Raw genomic sequence first — 19,886 nt, 5'->3', positions numbered from 1 at the left:
TTTTTGAAAGAATAATTTATGATATAAAAATGGGTAATGACTAAAGTTTATTAAAGACGTATATTATCTCACTAAAGCTTTATAAGTTTTTCTGATAAAAAAAACAAGTATTTTAGTTAAGTTTTTTAAAATGAGAAAATGGAAGTCCAGAGTAGTTATGACTTAAATAAAACACTTTGCTGTGTCCCTATGTGTGGAGATGTAGTATAACTATATAGAGGGAAGCGGGCTTGGTCCAATGGATGGGGCAACCATCTGCCACATGGGAGGTCCGTGGTTCAAACCCCGGGCCTCCTTGACCGGTGTGGAGCTGGCCCATGCGCAGCGCTGATGCGGGCAAGGAGTGCCCTGCCACGCCCCGTAAGGAGAGCCACCCAGAGCAAAAGAAAGTGCAGCCTGCCCAGGAATGGCGCCGCACACAAGGAGAGCTGACACAACAAAAAGAAACACAGATGCCTGGTGCCACAGATAAGGATAGAAGCTGTCACAGAAGCACACCCAGTGAATGGACACGTAAGCAGACACCTGGGGGGGGGGGTGAAGGGAAGAGAAATAAATTAAAATAAATAAATAAATAAAATAAAACACTCACATCTTTAAAAAAAAAAACTAGGAGCTCATTTTTGATGGGCTGGAAATGAAAAAGTAAACATTTTAATCACTGTGTGTTATCTGTGATAGGTCTCTATCTTATCCCTACAGAAGTCTCACTACTTTCCTTTTGAATATCTGTAACTTGGCTTGAAGTTATGTTGTCAAAATGTGCGTTAGTCTTCTGTTGGTTTGCTCGATTTAACACTTAACTTTGTTAGCTTGTTGTTTTCCAGTGTGTTGAGAGTTGTGGGGAGTAAAAATCCGAAAACACTGTTTACCATTCATGAAGCATCTTCATATGAGTCCAGACTCACTGTATTCAACTGATTTTTATGGAGCAATGTACAAATACAGGATGGTGCTGTAGTATCATTTAACTCTTTGCTTCCAGCTCCCAAAATTTTAAGAAAATGATTTTAAGGATCTTTGCATGTTATTGTCTATTATATAGTGCATGCAGCTAGGCAGGCAGGATATTTTACAGACTAAATAGAAAAATCAAGATAAATTATGTATTAATTTCAAACCTGGGGGGGTGGGGAGTATATGGGACCTAATAGTTTTTGAATGGAACATTTAAAAAAAAAATAAAGAAGGAAAAAAAAAACTTTCAAACCTCATGAAGTACAGGTCTGTGTAGCTATTACCAGAATCTACACAAGCCAAATCTAACAACAGAAAAACTACTGGAAGTTCATAACAAGTTACATACATTTTAGATTTAATATTTTGACTATATTTATATTTCAGAGTCTATCTATACAGTCCTTTGATTTACTTTAAAATAAGAGCAATGATTTCCATATATACAGCTACATATTCCATATAAGGAAACCCACTTAAACCAAAAAGTGATTTTGGTGAATGTGTGCAAAAGATAAACTGACCTAGACTGTTTTTGTTCCTTCTTAATTCACTGGAAGATGAACCGAGAGGTTCCTTCCCCGTCTTTAATTTCTGCGTCTGCGATATGTTAGCCTGGTATTCCACCACATATAAATGCTGAGCAGAGCAAAGATTTCAAAGTTTGTGGTTTGCCTGAATTTCCTTTTTTTTTTTTTTTTAAATCCTGGACAAACTGCGGATGAAAATAATCTCCATTACTTAAAAATTGTGCTGTACAAAATAAAAATATAAACATTTTGTAGATTTAATTCAGAACATACTAAACCCCAGAAATGTTTATTGATACAAACCCACAGAGATTAGACAACTTGAAGATTTGGTATGAATAGGCACCGATCCGTGAAGATAAAGCACTTCGGCTCCTGTTCCGCCTCAAAGCATTTGGGCGTTTTAAGTGAGAAGTTCAGAATTCTTTCTGAAAAGAACAAAAGAGAGACTTCCTGTCATTTCCATTGGTTTCTGCATGTGGGACCAACATGAACAATGCGAAGTTTAAACAGATGCAAATGGTGAGGGGAGGAGGTAATGTCTTGCCTTGTTTTACATATTTCTCCATATCCAGATTGAATTTGTCAGTCCCTCCTGGGAGCTTCCAGAGTGGACTGAAGTTACCGAGTCCTCGAATGGGCTAGTTCACTGGTGTTTGCTTATGGAAATAAAGGGGAGTGACAGGGAAAAGGAGAGGCCTGGGGGAGGGACTTGAGGCTGAGGGAGCCTCTGACCACAGCACCGCTGGCCAGTAACTTTGTCTGATGTGATCATTAACCTCTCTGGAAAACGCAGCTGGCAGAACCCTAAGGTTTGTCATTAGAATGAAGGAGAGCCACAGAGATATTGCACCGACTGTTTAAAAATTGTTTGATTTACACTAAGAGCTATTGCTCCACAATAGTGTGGCAGAAAAGATGAAATTTCAACAATTCTTTTATGTATTTTTTGTTTTTATTATGAGTCTTCTCCTTATCAATGGACAGAGACCAGGTAGGACTTCGATTCATTTGATGTGACCTGGTGTTTTCATACTGTGTGTGCCGCAGGCTCCTGTGGTTTTGTGACTGTGTTTATGTTGAAACTTACATGGATGTACTTGCAGTAACTAGTATTGGGAGGCGGGGTGGTTCATGTATAAGATTTAGGAAGTATGCTATCCTATCAGGTCTATTATTTAGATACTTATAAAAAATAGCTGAATTTCAAAATGACGATTAAGTATTTTACAACTCTTTTCCTGCCTTCAAAGAAAACTGATCAACAAGCTATTGTAGATACGTTGTCCTCACAAGTAACAAGAAATGGAAATGTTGGTATATTCATTGCAGAGGTAAATAAAACTACATATTAATAGCTAAAACGTAAAATCCAAAGCAGTTTATTGAAAGAGTGTGTTGGTGGCAGGAGGTGGTAAATTTGAACTGAATTGACAATATATAAAAATTGCAACATGACAAAATGTAGATGAAATCTTGTAACAACTCAATAGCTGTTATTTCTAATTATATAAGAAGGTCATGTCAATTAAAAACCCGAAGTACAATTTTTAGTATTGTGCTTATAGAGTCAAAAAATGTCAAAAATACTTATGTTCGAGATAAATAATATTTATTTACTTGGCACCTTTTTCAAGGATGATAAGAATTGTGTTGTTCTTAACCAATAAGAATTTGTTAAATGCAGTCATTCTAATGTGTTTTTACTCCCACACCAAATAGCTAAGATTTCAAAGTACTGGCAGGTAAAAAAAAAAGGTAGAAAGTTTTCTGACACAGGAAAAGAGGTAAGCCCAAGTCACAAACATCCAAATATGTAGATCATTCACATGACAATTCACCTTTCAAGTTAGAACAGGAAATGATGGGTAACTGGTTAAAAATTCAAATTTTTGCCTTCTAATGAATCAGAAGTTTGATCACAAAATTTTTCAAATGGTGCTGTCCTGGTCTGATCTTTTACATGAATGAGTAAAAGTTCCTGTGACTCAAAAAGCAGCTCCATCCCTTATTGTTTACAGCAATTGCTACTCAAAGCATTTCTACTGTTTTGAAATGCAAAGTACAATAAATAATGTTCTTGCAAAATATTTGCGATTAATTCACTACATAAAATAAACAAGAGGAAGTCATGTGACAGGAGGAAGATGCTACTACCAACATCCTGCCATTAACTTTGTTAGGAATACACCTTGGGTATATGCATCACAGTAATCACATCACAAATAACAGCTAGCAAATAACTACCACACAGTTTGGTTCCAAAATATTCCTTTACATTTTCCAGATTGAGCACAACAATTAATTTTCTGAAAAATGCTCCTAAATTCTCTTTTTTCCCTAGCTAATTTGGCAATGAGGAGAAAATTGCACAGACACAATTGCTTTCAGAGAAGATGTATGCCTCTTCATTCACGAGTGCCCTTCCCCTGAGGTATTTCTGACAGAAAATTTCTTTATTCTGTACTTAGGCACTGTTCCAGGTGAAATCGAACAACATATTTATATTCATATTCTTTTGTAATATCTGATAATGGCCTTTTGGTGAGATCAAAGTGTCAGAGGTCAGAATGAAGTTATAAAGAAATGGCATGCTTGGAAATTTCTTTTAATAGTTAAGAGGGATAGAAGAAAATCTTGTTAATTGTTTAATAAGAATGATTGAAACTATTATATGTGTTTGAGAAATTTTCATAATAAAATATCAGGCACCAGGAGAATTTAATTATAAAAGTATCTTTAAACATGTGTTTAGAAAAGCACTAGCTCTGTATCCAGAACAAGCACAGTTTCCATTAAGATTTGTTGTGAACTTGGAAAGTATGAACACATATGTCTAATATTGTCATATATATGATGTACTGTTCTAAATACTTCAGTTTATTTTTCCTGAAAAAATTATTTTAATATATAAATAGTAATACTTATAGCATGAGAGCTTTCCAGTCTCACTAATAGTGTTGGTCTTGATGGCTGCATCTTTTAGGATAAATTCTGAATGAAATTTTGCTCCTCCCTTTGTTTTTTGTTTTGTTTTTACACTCACCAAAAGGCCAGTAATTTTAAACCACCTCTATCACCAGTGATCCTCTTTGAATCAATTAACTTCAAATCCTATCCAAGTTTAGTTACTTCATACTAAAAAATAGCTTGGCATTCCATTGTAATTATTTTAAACTCTTTAATTCATTCAAAATATAATTTGCCAAAAAAAAATGGGTATATGTATCACTTAGCTGTTTATCATACACAAACAAGTGCTAAATTAGCTTATTCAGTTGGTCTGTAGGCTATAGCTTTTATGGCTCTATTCACTCAGTGGAAAGAACCCTTGCAATGATGTCCATTGCTTAATACTTTCTTTCTAATCCTACGAAAGCCCAATAGTAGGAAATTAAGTGAAGGAGGAGCAATTCAGTAATACACATTTATTAAGAGGACTAAGACAAAAAGCCAAGTTCTCTATGCCTGTATCTATAAAAACTTATTCTTTGCTAGCAAAATATAAAAAACAGATGTAGAGGAGGAATCCAGAAAGATACAATAGGAGGTTCCTGAGAAGCCAATTAATAGCAAATAAAACATCCTTTATATTAATAGCAAATAAAATCCTTTTAAAGGATTTTGTACTTAAAAAACACAACAACAAAGACCTTTGGTGTGTGCTGATAATGCTTCTGGCACTTCAGTCTCCTGTACAAATAATGGTAAAATCTGTGCTTAGGAAAAGCAGAGAAGCTCCAGATTTCCCAGCATTCCTCCACAAATAACAAAGAGGAGAGGAGGCATTTGACAATAGCAGGGGATTCCTGCATATATCAAGAAAGATACCTTGCATAATGCAAACACAAGCCCTTAGTTAGTCACAGGTTATTTTGACTTTTTCTGCAAACCACCTGCCCTAAAAACTAGAACTGCAAGTAAAAAGGATAGGGTAATGAAATCTGAATTACAAAAGGTGTAGGAAAAATTTGACCTATAAAACAAATTGGTATACTAAAGAGAAATTTAAATAAAAGCTAAGGAAACTGTTAGTAGTAGTAGTCCTCTCAGTTTGTTGGCTGATGGATTTAAAGAGCTTCTCAGGTTGTAGCATCCCTTTTCTTTGTTTAGGCTAGTCCTACACCCCAGTTACAGTTCATGAATGATATTTAAAAGTCATAGTTTGGAATCCAATGTTACTATAAGAGCCAACACCAGATAAATGTTAAGATAATTTCCCAAGGTCTTGCTCAACCAGTGCTATGATAACAAATGCTACCATCAAATTTGATAACATAATTCTCACTGTCCTAAATACTTGTACATTTCTTGTATGTCTTGCAACAATCAGGGAAAGACATTATAGAACTCTATGTAGTCAACTCTAAGGCAGGGCATTCCTTTCATTTCCCCCCCTTTTCTGCATGCTTTAGATACAATCACTGGTGGCTATTTGAATAAGTTAGACTGTAAATGGATAGATAAGGTAAACAGTTGACTTTGGAAGACTTTCACATTAACTCTTTGTAGTAGTTTAGATCCTTAGCTCACTTAAGAATGTCCTATTTTCTTTTTTAATCTCTTTCCAGCTTCTAGAGTCCTCCTCAATGATCCTCAAGCCAGATTTCCTACCTGAACAATTCTGTTAATTAAATAGAAAAACTATGCTATAAACATTCATTTTGTTGATTTTCTTTTTCTCACAGAAATGTTTTGGCATCATCTTCAGTCCTAAATGATTTAGAGTAGAGGCAAGCAGGAGACCGGGTGTCAGGAAATTGAAATTTACAAGCTAATATGGAGCTTTGGAGTGGAAATGCAGTTGTATTCAAACAGGATGGAAGAATGTAAATTCAAAAGCAAAAGCCCTCCACTCCATCCTATTCCTCATTTTCACTTTCCAGAGGTAATGTCTAGGTAAAGGGTTTTGGTAAAGGTACCTTTAATACGTTGCTTTAAATTGAGACCAGGTAACACTTTCCCATCACCTATAACTACCATTCTTTCTAGTTCTCTGTCTTGTGCCTTATCTTACCCCCTCATTCTCACAAGCTTCTGACCTCCTGACAAAACCTCTGCTCTGCCTCCCAATTCTTACTGCAATTTTCCAATTTTCTTGGCTTTTTTTTTTTTTTTTTTTTTTTGGTCACTACATTCTCTCCATCTCTTTGGTTTAACTGAATCCTGAGACTGTGCCCTCAGTGCAGAATCTCCACTTTAGTGGAGAACTTTATCTCTAATCTTGGCAGGACTTCTGGAAACAACTCTTCTGTTTGTTTTTAGTCACCTCTGATTCCCATTCAGCTATGTTTCGAAACTTTAATCACATCTAGTTTCCTTAAACTTCTTACCCTATAAACTTCTCTTGCAACTCAGAGCAAGAGATGACTTCTCTTACTTCACAGAGAAAATGGAGACCATCAATCCTTAAAATCAGACCTCAAAAATCCTTAAAATCCTGCTGGCAAACTACAAACATCTACCTCTGAAATTCCTTCTATTTCTACTTCCTGTCTTTCACTAAGAGATGCCTCTCAGGTATGATTAATCTTTCTTCAAGGACATTGATCCATCAATTAATTACTTGCTTCCTCTATGTCAAAACTGATATCTATCATTTAAAAAAAATCCATCATTGGCTCTACAGTGCTATTTAGTGATCAGCCTCTTTCCTTGAAAAGGTGGCTGTTACCCTTCTTCCCATCTATTTTCAACACACTGCTCCTCACTATATTCTGCTAAAGGTCCCCAATGACTTCCTTCTTCATCCAGTGAACATCTTTCAATTCTGATCTGAGTTACCTCACTGTAGATCAAATGGTAGAATGGGTTTTCCTTGGCTTCAGTGATATCCTTCTCTGACTATTCACACCTGAAAAACCACTATTCCTGAGTTTTAGCACAAGGTATCTGATTGTCTACTTATCCCACAAGTACCTCAACCTCATGGTCACCGTGAATATGCAAACCTCTACCATGGCTTCTGCGTGACATATTCCCTTAACTCAGTTCTCTGTTCCAGTATATACAGGTCATCTGGAAGGCTTTCCCTGATGAATCTTTATATAGAATAGGAATTCCCCACCCCTACTCAAGGTACCCTCATCTCCCTTTTCCTGGTTTGTTTTTATCCACCTAATGCCACCTGGTATACAGCATATTTTGTCATTTGTTTAGTTATGTGCCCTACCATTAAAATGTAAGTTCTATGAGAAGTGGGACCTTATAGTCAATGCCATGTGCTCAATGTTTATAGTAAGTTCTCAAGAAATATTTGATGAATGAGTGAATGAATGAATACTTGAAAGTAAACTTTTTGATTCCTCCCACTCTCAGATATGCCGCAAAATTTCTCAAAACCGGGAGAATAATTTAAAAGCATCCATGCATCAGATGTTTTCTGTGTACCAGGTACTGTGCTATAAATTATGTTACTGTGTCATTCAGTTCTTCCAGAACAATGCGATGAAGACAGAGGAACAAGGAAATCCAGGATATCCCCAGGAATTATGGAAATACATTTCTTAGCACAGTGCCTTCATACTAACTTCTAGTTGGTTTCCAAGCCAGTCATTTGTACCTTGAAATGTTTCTTGAGTCTGTCCCCTCCTTTTCATCTCTACTGCCACGATATTAGTTTAGAGTTTGTTATTTCTGTCCAACATGACTCCAATACCTTAACTGCACACCTCAGACTCCTGTTTGGTCTCTGGAAAGTTCATTTTTTATTTACCGTCTGATCTTGCAAAACTGTAACTCTAATCATTTCATATCTTCACTAAAATCCTCAACTGTCCCCATTAACTTTAGGACAGTGGGAGCTCTTCTAACTTAACAAACACCACCCTACAAAACAAACCCCTTCAAACTCATCTGTCCCCTATTCCTTCTCCCCTGTCCACTCCCAGAGGGGTAAAGAATGAAGACTGCATTTGGAATCTGTCAAAGTACTTGATGCACTGCAGTGTAATAATGTGATAACTGCTATACTCCTCCTTCTCCTTCTGCATGCTCTAAGTCTGCTGAAGGCAGGGTGTCAGTTTTATTTACTTTCTTGTCTTCAGCTGGAGAAAAGTGACTGGAATACAGTAGTCACTCCATAAATGTTGCTGAAAGAAATGAAATAAAACTTTTATTATCTTAACATTTATGAATTACTGTCAGCAGACTCCAACACACATTTTCAGCTGTATTTCCTAATATTAACTGCCAAACTGAACTATGATTCCCTGTCTCTATGCCTTTACTGGAAGTGTTTCATCTTCGAGGAATTCCTTCCCTCTTATCTTTAAGTTTAAACTACCCTCCAATCCCAGGGTTCTCTTCAAATTCCATTTTCTTAATGATTCCCATCCTGACTTTAAACTAAAATATTAAAATAATCTCTCTCTCAACAACCACAGCAATTTTAATCAATGTCTTCTAAGCCATTTATCACATTCTGCTTTATGTCATCAGATTTTATCAATCCTGATATGAGCTCCCTGAGGGCAACATTTGATCCCTAAAGCCTGGAGTTCAAATATTTGTGTTAATAGCCAGAGAGCTGCCTTAAATACAGGGGGATCCTAGATGAAATACAGTGTATGATTAACATCTTGCTTAAAACTAAATTACATACAGAAAAAATTACTTTGTTTTCTCAATTAATTATAGTCCAGTTTCCAAAGACCATGCTCAGAAAAGATCTTTAGCATCCCTGATTTACTGATAAAACATTTCTGTAAAAATCAAGATGCCTTAATGATAAATATAAATGCCTTTCCCTTATAAAAAATACATAAAACCTAACTTCAGAGTTTTCTTCATTTTGGAAACTGATTTCTCAATATAAAGTGTGTAACAAGTATATATATGTTTAAGTAGCTGCTCTCTATCAAGTCAGTAAAGTGAAATTTCCTTTTTGCATCTATTGTTTGTCCTTATTTTGCTACCAGTCATATATTCAGTTGGTGACTTGGTGATATCAGGTTAACTTTATTCTTATATAGCAGTAATGTGTTGGAAAATATACCATTCTTGGATAATAACAAGAGAATATTTATTACTTTTTAGGAGAGTTGAGAATAGCAAAATCATTTATTAAGTATTTCAATGCATTTCACCCTTTAGCTGTATTTTTAAAAATAGTGTTAAGTACTAAAATTATTTCAACACTATCAATAATAGCAAAGTTTATAGATGAATTCTAATCTCCCTGATCATAACAAATTTATAAGCAATTATCACTGGAAATACTTAAATTCTTGTTTGTATATCTATTATCTCATGGGTTATTGCTGGTGTATAATCAAAAACCTTGTAATTCTATGTTACTACTTAGAAAATTGTATATTTAAAATAAAATATTTAATGCAAGCCACATATCTTCTTCTTAATTAAGCCTTTATTAAAAAAGAAATATAGGAAGAATACACAACTATCCAAAGACCTTCTCAACTTTTTCTTAACCAAGTACACCCAAAGTCATGCTGGGCTTGATCAGTCACACCCACTATTTCAGACCTCACATGCCCTTCCAGGGTAATGGCCACCCTTCTTCAGATCCACTCATCTCTAGTCTTCTCTTTTTCCAGGAGGATTCTATGTCCATTATTTCCATAATTCCTGGGGATACCCTGGATTTCCTTGCTTCTCCTCTGTCTTCATCTCATTGTTCTAGAAGAACCCTGAAGTCTTCATCCAAGTATGTTATTGCTGCTGGAAAAGATAGAAAAGTCAGATTGATACTGCTTTTAAATTCACCAGCCCATACGATCTATCCAAAGTGTATAATCAATGGTGTTTAGTATAGTCCAATGTTGTGCATTCATCACCAAAAAAAAAATTTTAGAACCACTTCTTTACTCCAGAGAGAAAAGCTCCACACCCCTTAGCATGCCTTCCCTGGCCCTACATAACCATTAATCTAATTTCATCTGTATAAATTAATTTATATTTATATTTTATATAAGTGATATCAATAATTACATTACACAATATATTTAGTTCACAGTAGCATAATCACTCAGTATTTGTCCTTTTGTGTTTAGCTTGCTTCACTCAACATAATGTCTTCCAGGATCAACCACATTGTCACATGCTTTACAACTTCATTTCTACTTATAGTTGCATAATATTCCATTATGTAAGTAAGCCACAGTTTGTTTATCCATTCATTGGTTGATGGACACCTGGGTTGTTTCCAACTTTTGGCAATTGTGAATAACACTGCTATGAACATTGGTGTGGAGATTCTGTTCATGTCACTGCTCTCAGTTCTTCTGGGTATATACCCTGTAGTGGTATTGCCAGGTCATGTGGCACATCTATATTCAACTTCTTTAGGTACTGCCAAACAGTCATCTATAGTGGCTGTACCATTCTTCACTCCCCACTAACAGTGAATAAGTGTTCCTATCTCTCCACATCCTCTCCAGCACTTGTAGTTCTGTCTTTAATAGTGGCCGTTCTGATAGGTGTGAAATGACATCTTATGGTAGTTTTGATTTGCATTTCCCTAATCATTAGTGATGTTGGACATTTTTTCATGTTTTTTTGGTAATTTGCATTTCTTCTTTGACAAATGTCTATTCAAGTCTTTTGCCCATTTTAAAATTGTGTCATTTGTCTATTTATTGTTGAGTTGTAACATCTTTATATATATCAAGGATATTAAACCCTTATCTGACATGCGATTTCCAAATATTTTCTCCCATTGAGCTGCCTTTTTATCCTTTTGACAAAGTCCTATAAGGTACAAAAGTGTTTAATTTTGGTGAGGCCCCAATTATCTATTTTTTTCTTTTGTTGTTCATGCTCTGGGTATAAGGTCCAAGAAATCACTATCTGCCCAAGGTCTTTTAGATGTTTCCCTACAGTTTTATGGTCCTGGCTTTTATATTTAGGTCTTTGGTCCATTTTGAATTGATTCTTGTATAGGGAGTCAGATAGGGGACCTCTTTCATTCTTTTGGTAATAGATATCCAGTTCTCACAGCACCATTTGTTGAAGAGTCTGTTTTGCCCTGTTTGCATTAGTAGGTTTATCAAAAACCAGTTGTCCATAGAGGTGAATGTTCATTTCTGGACTTTAAATTCTATTCCACTGATTGATGTGTCTTTCTTTATGTCAATACCATGCTGTTTTGATGACTGAAGCTTTATAATATGTTTCAAGGTCAGACAGTGAAATTCCTCCCATGTCACTCTTCTTTTTGAGAATGCTTTTGGCTATTTGAGTGCACTTTCCCTTCCAAATGAATTTTGTAATTGTGTTTTCCATTTTTGAAAGGAGGCTGTTGGAATTTTGATTGGTATTGCACTGAATCTATAAACCAGTTTGGGTAGGATTGCCATCGTCATGATATTTAATCTTCCAATCCGTGAACACAGAATGTCTTTCCGTTTTTATCCAGGTCTTCGCTGATTTATTTTAACATTGTTTTGTAATTTTCTGCATTTAGATCTTGTACTTCTCTAGTTAATTTTATTCCTAGTCTATTTGTTGCTGTTGTAAATGGAATTTCCCCCCTGATTTCCTCCTCAGATTGTTCAATACTAATGTACAAAAACATTACGGGTGTTTGCATGCTGAACCAGTATCCTGTCACTTTGTGGAACTTATTATTAGCTCAAAAGCTTTGTCACAGACATTTCAGAATTTTCTAAATATAGGATCATGTCATCCACAAAGAGTGAGTTACTTTCTCTTTTCCTATTTGGGTGCCTTTAATTTTTTTCTTCTTCTCTACTTGTCTAGCTAGAACTTCAGCACAATGTTGAAGAACAACATTGGGCATCCTTTTCTTGTTCCTGATCTTAGAGGGGACAGCTTTTAACCTTTCCCCATTGACTATGATGTTGGCTGTGACTTTTTCATACATGCCTTTTATCATTGAGGAATTTTCTTTCTATTCCTTTCTTTTGAAGTATTTTTATCAAGAAACAATGCTATGGTTTGTCCAATGCCTTTTCTGCATTGATTGAGATGATCACATGTTTTTTTTCCCTTAAATTTGTTAATGTGGTATATTACGTTGATTGATGTTCTTATATTGAACCAGGCTTGCATACTGGGAATAAATAAATTCACTTGGTTGTGGTGTATAAGTCTTTTGATATGCTGTTGGATTTGATTTGCAAGTATTTTGCTTAGAATTTTTGCATCAATGTTCATTAGACAAATTGGTCTGTAATTCTCTTTTCTTGCATTATCTTTATCTGGGTTTGAGATTAGGGTGATGTTGGCTGCATATAATATGTTGGGTAATTTTCCCAACTCTTCCATTTTTTTTGAAATAATTTAAACTGAATTGTTGTTAATTCTTTTCAAAATGCTTGATAGAATTCACCTGGTCCTAGACTTTTCTTTGTTGGGAGATTTTGATGATGGATTTAATCTTGTTAAATCAGATTGGTTTGTTAAGGTCTTGTATTTCTTATAGTGTCACTGTAGATTGCATATTTTGTGGAATTGGTAGATTTTATCTAGGTTGTCTAGTTTGTTGGCATGCAGTTTCTCATAATATCCTCTTATTAGTCTTCCTATTTTTGTAGAGTCAGTTGTAACTTCCCACCTTTTATTTCTGATTATATTTATTTGCATTTTTCCCCTTTATCTTTTTTCTTTTTTAGTCTAGCTAGGGGTTTGTCAATTTTGTGGGTCTTCTCAAAGAACTAGCTTTTGGTTTTGTTGGTTTTCTCTTTTTTTGTGTGTTCTTAATTTCATTTATTTATGCTCTAATCTTTATTATTTCTTTACTTCTGTTTGCTTTGGGATTGATTTGCTGTTCTTTTTTTCACTGATTATTTGAGTGTGTTCTTTAGCCTCCACACATTTGTGATTTACCTCTTTCCTGCTTTCCAGTTTAATTCCATTATGATCTGAGAAGGTGCTTTGTATAATTTCAATCTTTTCATGTTTATTGAGAGCTGAATTGTGCCCTAACATGTAGTCTATTCTTGAGAAAGATCCATGGGCACTTGAGAAGAATTTATAACATGCTGAATTTGGATGCAACATTCTATGCATGTCTGTTAGGTGTAACTCGTTTATGATATTATTCAAGTTATCTGTTTCTTGTTGATCTTCTATCTAGTTGTTCTACCTAATGATATGAGTGGGGTGTTGACGTTTACAGCCAATATTGTAGATATGTCTATTTCTCCCTTCAGTTTTGCCAGAGTTTGTCTCGTGTAATTTGGGGCACCCTGGTCAAGTGCATAGATATTTATGATTTTTATAGCTTCCTGGTGAATTGTTCCTTTAATTAATACATAATGGCCTTCTGTATTCTTAAACCCTTTTCCCCCTAAAGTCTGGTTTGTTCAATATTAATATACCTACCTCTGCTCTTTTTTGGTTACTATTTGCTTGGAATCTCTTATTCCAATCTTTCACTTTCAGCTGGTTTGTATCCCTGGGTCTAAGGTGAGTCTCCTGTAAGCAGCATAGGGATGGCTGATGTTTTTTTTTTTAATCCATTCTGTCAGCCTGTATCTTTTGATTGGAAATTTAATCCATTCACATTCAATATTATTACTGTAACTGTAACTGCATTATTTACTATCACTATTTTATTCTTTGGTTTTCATATTTCGTATCTTAATTTTGTCTGCCTTTTTACTCTTTTGGTATCCTTTCTGCTATTTTTTCTTCTATTTTATCCTCCAAGCCTCTCTCTCCTATCTTTTTCTTTCAGGCTCAATGTTTCTTTTTTTTTTTAGTTAGGCCAGTAAAAAGAATTTATTCAGGAAATGTGGGAAACAGAGCTTGCTAAGAAATGGAGAGAAAAGTAGTAGTACACACAAAGATTTGGTGTGGGCTCCTCTAGGCAGAGAGAGCCCTCTAAGGCTTCTTTTAATATTTTCTGCAATAGTGGATTCTTTTATAAGAAGCCTCTTAATACCTCTTTGTGGAATATTTTATACTCACCTTCATATTTGAAGGACAATTTTACTGGATAAAGAATTCTTGGTTGGTAGTTTTCCTCTTTCAGTATCCACATTATGTCATAACACTGTCTTCTCATCTCCATGGTTTCTGATGGGAAATCTGCCCTGTCTTACTGGCCAGCCCTTATATGTGATGGTTTGCTTCTCCCTTTCTGCTCTCAGAATTTTATTATTATCTTTAACATTTGACATTCTGAGTAGTATGTGTCTTGGAGCAGGTCTATTCAAATTTATTCTGATTTGGGAATGGGTGCTTCTTGGACATATAAGTTTCTTTCTTATGTGAGAATAGGGAAATTTTCACATAGTGTTTTCTCTTTTCGCCTCTCTTTTCCTTCTGTAACTCCCATGACATGTATGTTGTTGCATTTCATTTTGTCATTCAACTTTCTGAGCCCCTGCTTGATTTTTTCCATTCTTTTTTCCTCTTTCTACTTTTCTGTTTTCAAGTCCACTCTTTTGTCTTCAGTATCACTTATCCTTTCTTTAATCATTTTGAGACTGTTGTATGCCTCTAATGTGTTTTTTTTTTTTAGGATTTATTTTATTTATTTCTCTCCCCATCCTCCCCCCCACCATTGTCTTCTTCTGCATCCGCTTGCATCGTCAGGCAGCATTGGGAAACTGCATCTCTTTTTTGTTGCATTCTTGCTGTGTCCACTCTGTGTGTGTGTGGCACCACTCCTCGGTGGCCTGCGCTTTTTTCATGCAGGGCAGCTCTCCTTGTGGGGTGCACTCCTTGTGTGTGGGGCACCCCAACGCAGGGGCGCCCCTGCATGGCATGGTACTCCTTGTGCACTACACATGGGCCAGTTCACCACATGAGTCAGGAGGCCCTAGGTATCGAACCCTGGACCCTCCATATGGTAGGAGGACACTCTTATCAGTTGAGCCAATTTCGCTTTCCTCTAATGTGTTTTTTAATCTCACCTATCTTGTCTTTCATTCCCATAAGTTCTGTACTTTTCTATTCATGCTTTCAAATTCTTCTTTGTGTTCACTCAATGTCTTCTTGATGTAATTGATCTCTTTAGCTATATTGTCTTTCAACTCATTAATTTGATTTTGTAATTTGTGTACATCTCTTTATTTTTTTAATATTACATTAAAAAAATATGAGGTTCCCATATACACCCCACCCCCCTCACCCCACTCCTCCCCTCATAACAACAATCTTGCATCTCTTCTGGAGCTTTGATATATTCTTTCCTTTGGCCATGTCTTCCATTTTCTTAGTGTGGCTCATAATTTTTTGCTTATATCTAAGCATCTGGTTAGAATGGTAAATTTACTCATATGCTCAATTTATATCTCTTTTAAAGGGATTTAGTGGTGGGAGGTTGTATGTTATTGCTGTTCTTTGAATCTTGGTTCCACCTGGGTCTTTAGGATTGTCCCTGTTAGTTGCTCAAAACAGGGCTCTGGATCCAGTAATTGGTGGCAAGCCTGCTTCCTAGGGCCTTGGGGTGGGGAGCGGGAGCCTATAAAGGTCAGAAAAAGCCTCTCATTTACTTTTAATTTCCTCATGTGCACTTCCTTGGTCTGTCAGCAGATGGTGCTCTTTGGCAACCATCTCAGTTAAGGGTCTGTCTGGAGTGTTTTTGCAGTAACACTGATTCGATCAATGTGTTAGAGGTTTCTGCCTGGAGGCTAAGAGCCTTCTAATTCAAATGTTCTCAGAGACAGTTCTCTAACCTTCACTGGCAACCCCCTCCTTTTTCCCATGCAAGAAGTAATTTCATTCCTTTCTGCATCCACATCACTCAATACCAGTTAGTAGAAAGGGAGATTGAGAGGGTAGGATTCTTTAGCCCTGGATCTCTTTAGTTCCGAGCTGGCTCCCAAGTCAAATAATGGCGCAGCCCCACAGAGCATGAAATGGCTACTGAGATACAGCAGGCAGACCAATTTGTGGGTAAAAATTTGTGTGGCAACTTTAGGCTACATCCCTCTTTCTCCCCTTTCCTAGGTAGGTGGATCCCTGGGGGCCCTTTGTCTGTAATCACCGACCCTGATGCCAGAAAATTCAAAAGTATCTTTAGTGTGGGGTAGGGTACCAGCAGTAGCAGCTGCCTTTTATTGTTTAATTTTTTATTGAGGTGTATGATTTATATACAAACATAAACAATAAGTGTATATTAAAAGTTGTGAACTCATTTAATAAACATGCATAACATTATGCGGGGGTCCCATACATCACCCCTCCACCAACACCTTGTATTGTTGAGATCCATTTGTTACAAACTATGCAAGAACATCATCAAATACTACTACTAACTAGAGCCCATATCTTACTTTTGGTATATTTTTCCCCAAACCTGCACTATTTTTCTTAAACAAATCAGTTTTATTGATACATTTAATAAAGCATATGATTTATCCAAAGTGTACAATGAATGGTATTTGGTATAATCACATAGTTGTGTGTGTGTTCATCACTTCAATCATTATTAATGCACTTTAATTATTTCAATAACAATAATAAAAAACAAACAAGCAAGGAAATCCCTCCCCTCTCAACTCTCTGTTTCCCCTGCTATACATAGCTATTTCTGGCTATTCTTGCAAAATTATTTGTTTATTAAACAGTTTCATTGAAATATATTCACATACCATGTGATCTATTCAAAGTATATAATAATGGCTTTTTTAGCTGTTAAAAAGACATTTATTGTAAAATTGTAACAGAAATAGAAAAAATAGATCGAAAGAAATTGCAAATTTTAAAAGAGAGTACAAGGCAAGGTTAAATCTAATGTAATCAATTGTAAAAGATAGTATAATAACATATTTATAAATGTAAATAGTAATTCTAGTATAATAGAAATTATTTATAACATAATTATTATATTACAGCTCTAACTATTGGACATAATCTCTAAGAATGAAATACTGGTTTGGTTATTTAATTTCTGTTTAGGGTATAGTTCTTTCTGGATAATTAAATTTCTATTTGGAAATCTTCACATCTTGTTGGAATAAATTATAGCAGATAAAAATATGCCAACTTATAATTTCATGAGGCAGAAAAACTCAAAATATTTTTTAGCTATAGTCATGCCAAATCATTATTGAACCAGATAGATTATTTTAATTAACAAATATGCATAAGAAAAGGTTAAGGAAAATTGAAGTATCCAAAAAATATCTCTTCTCTAGTCCTCCTCAATTAAAAGGAAGTGTTTATTTTGTATGGAGAAGCTTACAGAATACTGTTCACAGAAACAATTTGCTAGCTGCACTAATTATTGTTCATATACTATCATGTTATTTTACATTTATCTGGTCTACTTCAGTTCTTTTTTGGTTACTATTTACATGGAATACCTTTTTTCAACCTTTCACTTTTAAACTGGTTGTGTTCTTACACCTAAGCTGGGTCTCTTGTGGAAAACATAGACAGGCCATGTTTTTTTAATCCATTCTATCGGTCTTTGCCTTTCGAGTGGGGATTTCAATCCATTAACATTCAGTGTTATTACCGTAAGGGCATTACTTACTTGATGCATTTTCTCCTTAGTTTCTCTGTTGTCATACTATTGTATTGTCTGCCTTCTTATCCTTTGGTTGATCCTTCCTAATAATTTTCATTTCTAAACTCTTCTCCAGATCTCTCACCCTTCTTTTTCCCTTTTAGGCGGCAGCACCTCCTTTAATATCTCTTTTAAATCTGGCCTTTTGGTAACATGTTCTATCAGTTTCTGTTTGTCCTTGCAGACTTTGAACTCATCCTCATTTTTGAAGGAGAGCTTTGCTTGATACAGAATTCTTGGCTGACAGTTTTGTCTTTCAGTACCTTAAATATATCATACCACTTTTTTTTTCTCTCCTCTATGGTTTCTGATGAGATCTCCACTTAAACCTTATTGAGGGTCCCTTGTATGTGATGCTTTGATTTTCTCTTGCTGCTTTCATAATCCTCTCTTTACCTCTGCTATTTGTCATTCTGAATAGTAGGTATCCCAGTATAGGTCTATTCAGATTTATTGTTTGGGGTGCATTATCCTTCTTGGATATTGATATTTGTGTCCTTCATAAGGGTTGGGAGGTTTTCAGTCATTTTTTCCTCAAATACTCTTTCTGCCCATTTTCTATTCTCTTCTTCTGGGGCACCAATACTGCAAATATTTGTGCATTTTGCTTGGTCATTCAATTCCCTGAGACTCTTCCATTTTTTCCATTCTCTTTGCTTTCTGTACTCCTGTCATTTCCTATTCATATGATCTGCTTCCAAGTCACTAATTTTGTCTTCAAGCAATTCAAATCTGCTCCTATGTGCCTCTAATGTAGTTTTAATCTCATCCATTTGGTCTTTCAGTCCCATAAGGTCTGTTACTTTTATTTTCAGGGTTTCAAATTGTTCTTTATACTCTTCTAGTATCTTCTTAATAACCTTTACTTCTTCAGTCATATTTTCTATAAATTATTTGAAGTGATTTAGGAAAGTTGTGTGATTATCACCAATTGCCTTAAGTCCTTTATTACTTCATGATCTTTGTTTTTTACCTTTTGGCTGAGCCATCTCTTCCTGCTTCCTAGTATAGCTTGTACTTTTTTTGCTGATGTTTAGGCATCTGAATATATTGGTGAATTTTTTCTGATGGCCAATTTCTCTCTCTTGCCTATTTTTTTTCACAGCTTTTCTTTGTTATTTAGTTCAACTTATTCTCAATCTTTAAAATTGCCTAGCTTAGGCTTTCAAAATTAGGCCAGGGACTCACTAGTTGGGTGCCGATTTTCAAAATCGTTTTTGTCCATGCAGTTTACAGACTGAACAGCAGATGGTGCTAGATAGCACACCTGTCCACTGAGGTATTTCAGTCTTGGCTTTCCTGCATGCCTTTGTTGAATCTCCACAATGCAGATGCTGCTGGCTGAATTCACTGAAGAAAAGCACTCCAAACTCTCCCATTTCCCTTGAAATAGCAACAGGAAGGAAGATGTCTATTCCCCTCAGTTGGCTGTAACAAGCCGGGAGTTTTATCCCAGCCTAATTTCTTGGGGGAGCCCTTCCTCACTACCATGGGACTTGGTAATTCATGTTTGTCATTTCAGCTTCTTCGTCTCTCTGTTCCTCACCCTCCTGGCAGTTGTGTAGCACTGTTTTGGCCTGCTGACCCCCAAAGCAGGTCCCTTGGACAGCTTTTGCCTCTTTCTCTGTTATTTTTGTGAGAGCATTCAGTTCTGCCTGTTAGTCCACTGTTATCTTCCCATCGATTTTCTTCTGCCATCTATAATTCACAATTTTTCTGTCACTCTTCTTTTCCTTAGTCCCTCTCTTCTGGGTAGTGTCCAGCCTCCCGCCAGTGTCCTAAACACTAGAAGATTTTTTTCTCAGACCATTTCTGCATGTCCTCTAGCCATTTTTCTGGGAGAGAAGAGTGTCTCATGCCTTTCTAGTCTGCCATCTTCCTGGAAGTCCTCCAACAATAACTTGTCAGCTTTTGCTTCATGTGTTTTGGCCCTCTGTTTTATTTCCTCA

At 35.8% G+C, this 19,886-nt stretch overlaps 1 pseudogene; it reads left to right on the top strand.

Moving 5' to 3' along the window:
* The first annotated feature begins 2,698 nt into the window (after positions 1-2,698).
* The window catches only part of LOC131279509 (tripartite motif-containing protein 60-like), a 58,770-nt pseudogene continuing 41,582 nt past the window's right edge, over positions 2,699-19,886 (top strand).

Source organism: Dasypus novemcinctus, chromosome 1 (assembly GCF_030445035.2).
Source record: "Dasypus novemcinctus isolate mDasNov1 chromosome 1, mDasNov1.1.hap2, whole genome shotgun sequence".
Taxonomy (NCBI): Eukaryota; Metazoa; Chordata; class Mammalia; order Cingulata; family Dasypodidae; genus Dasypus; species Dasypus novemcinctus.
The sequence above is the reverse complement of the archived record's forward strand: the minus strand, read 5'-3'. Positions and strand labels throughout refer to the sequence as shown.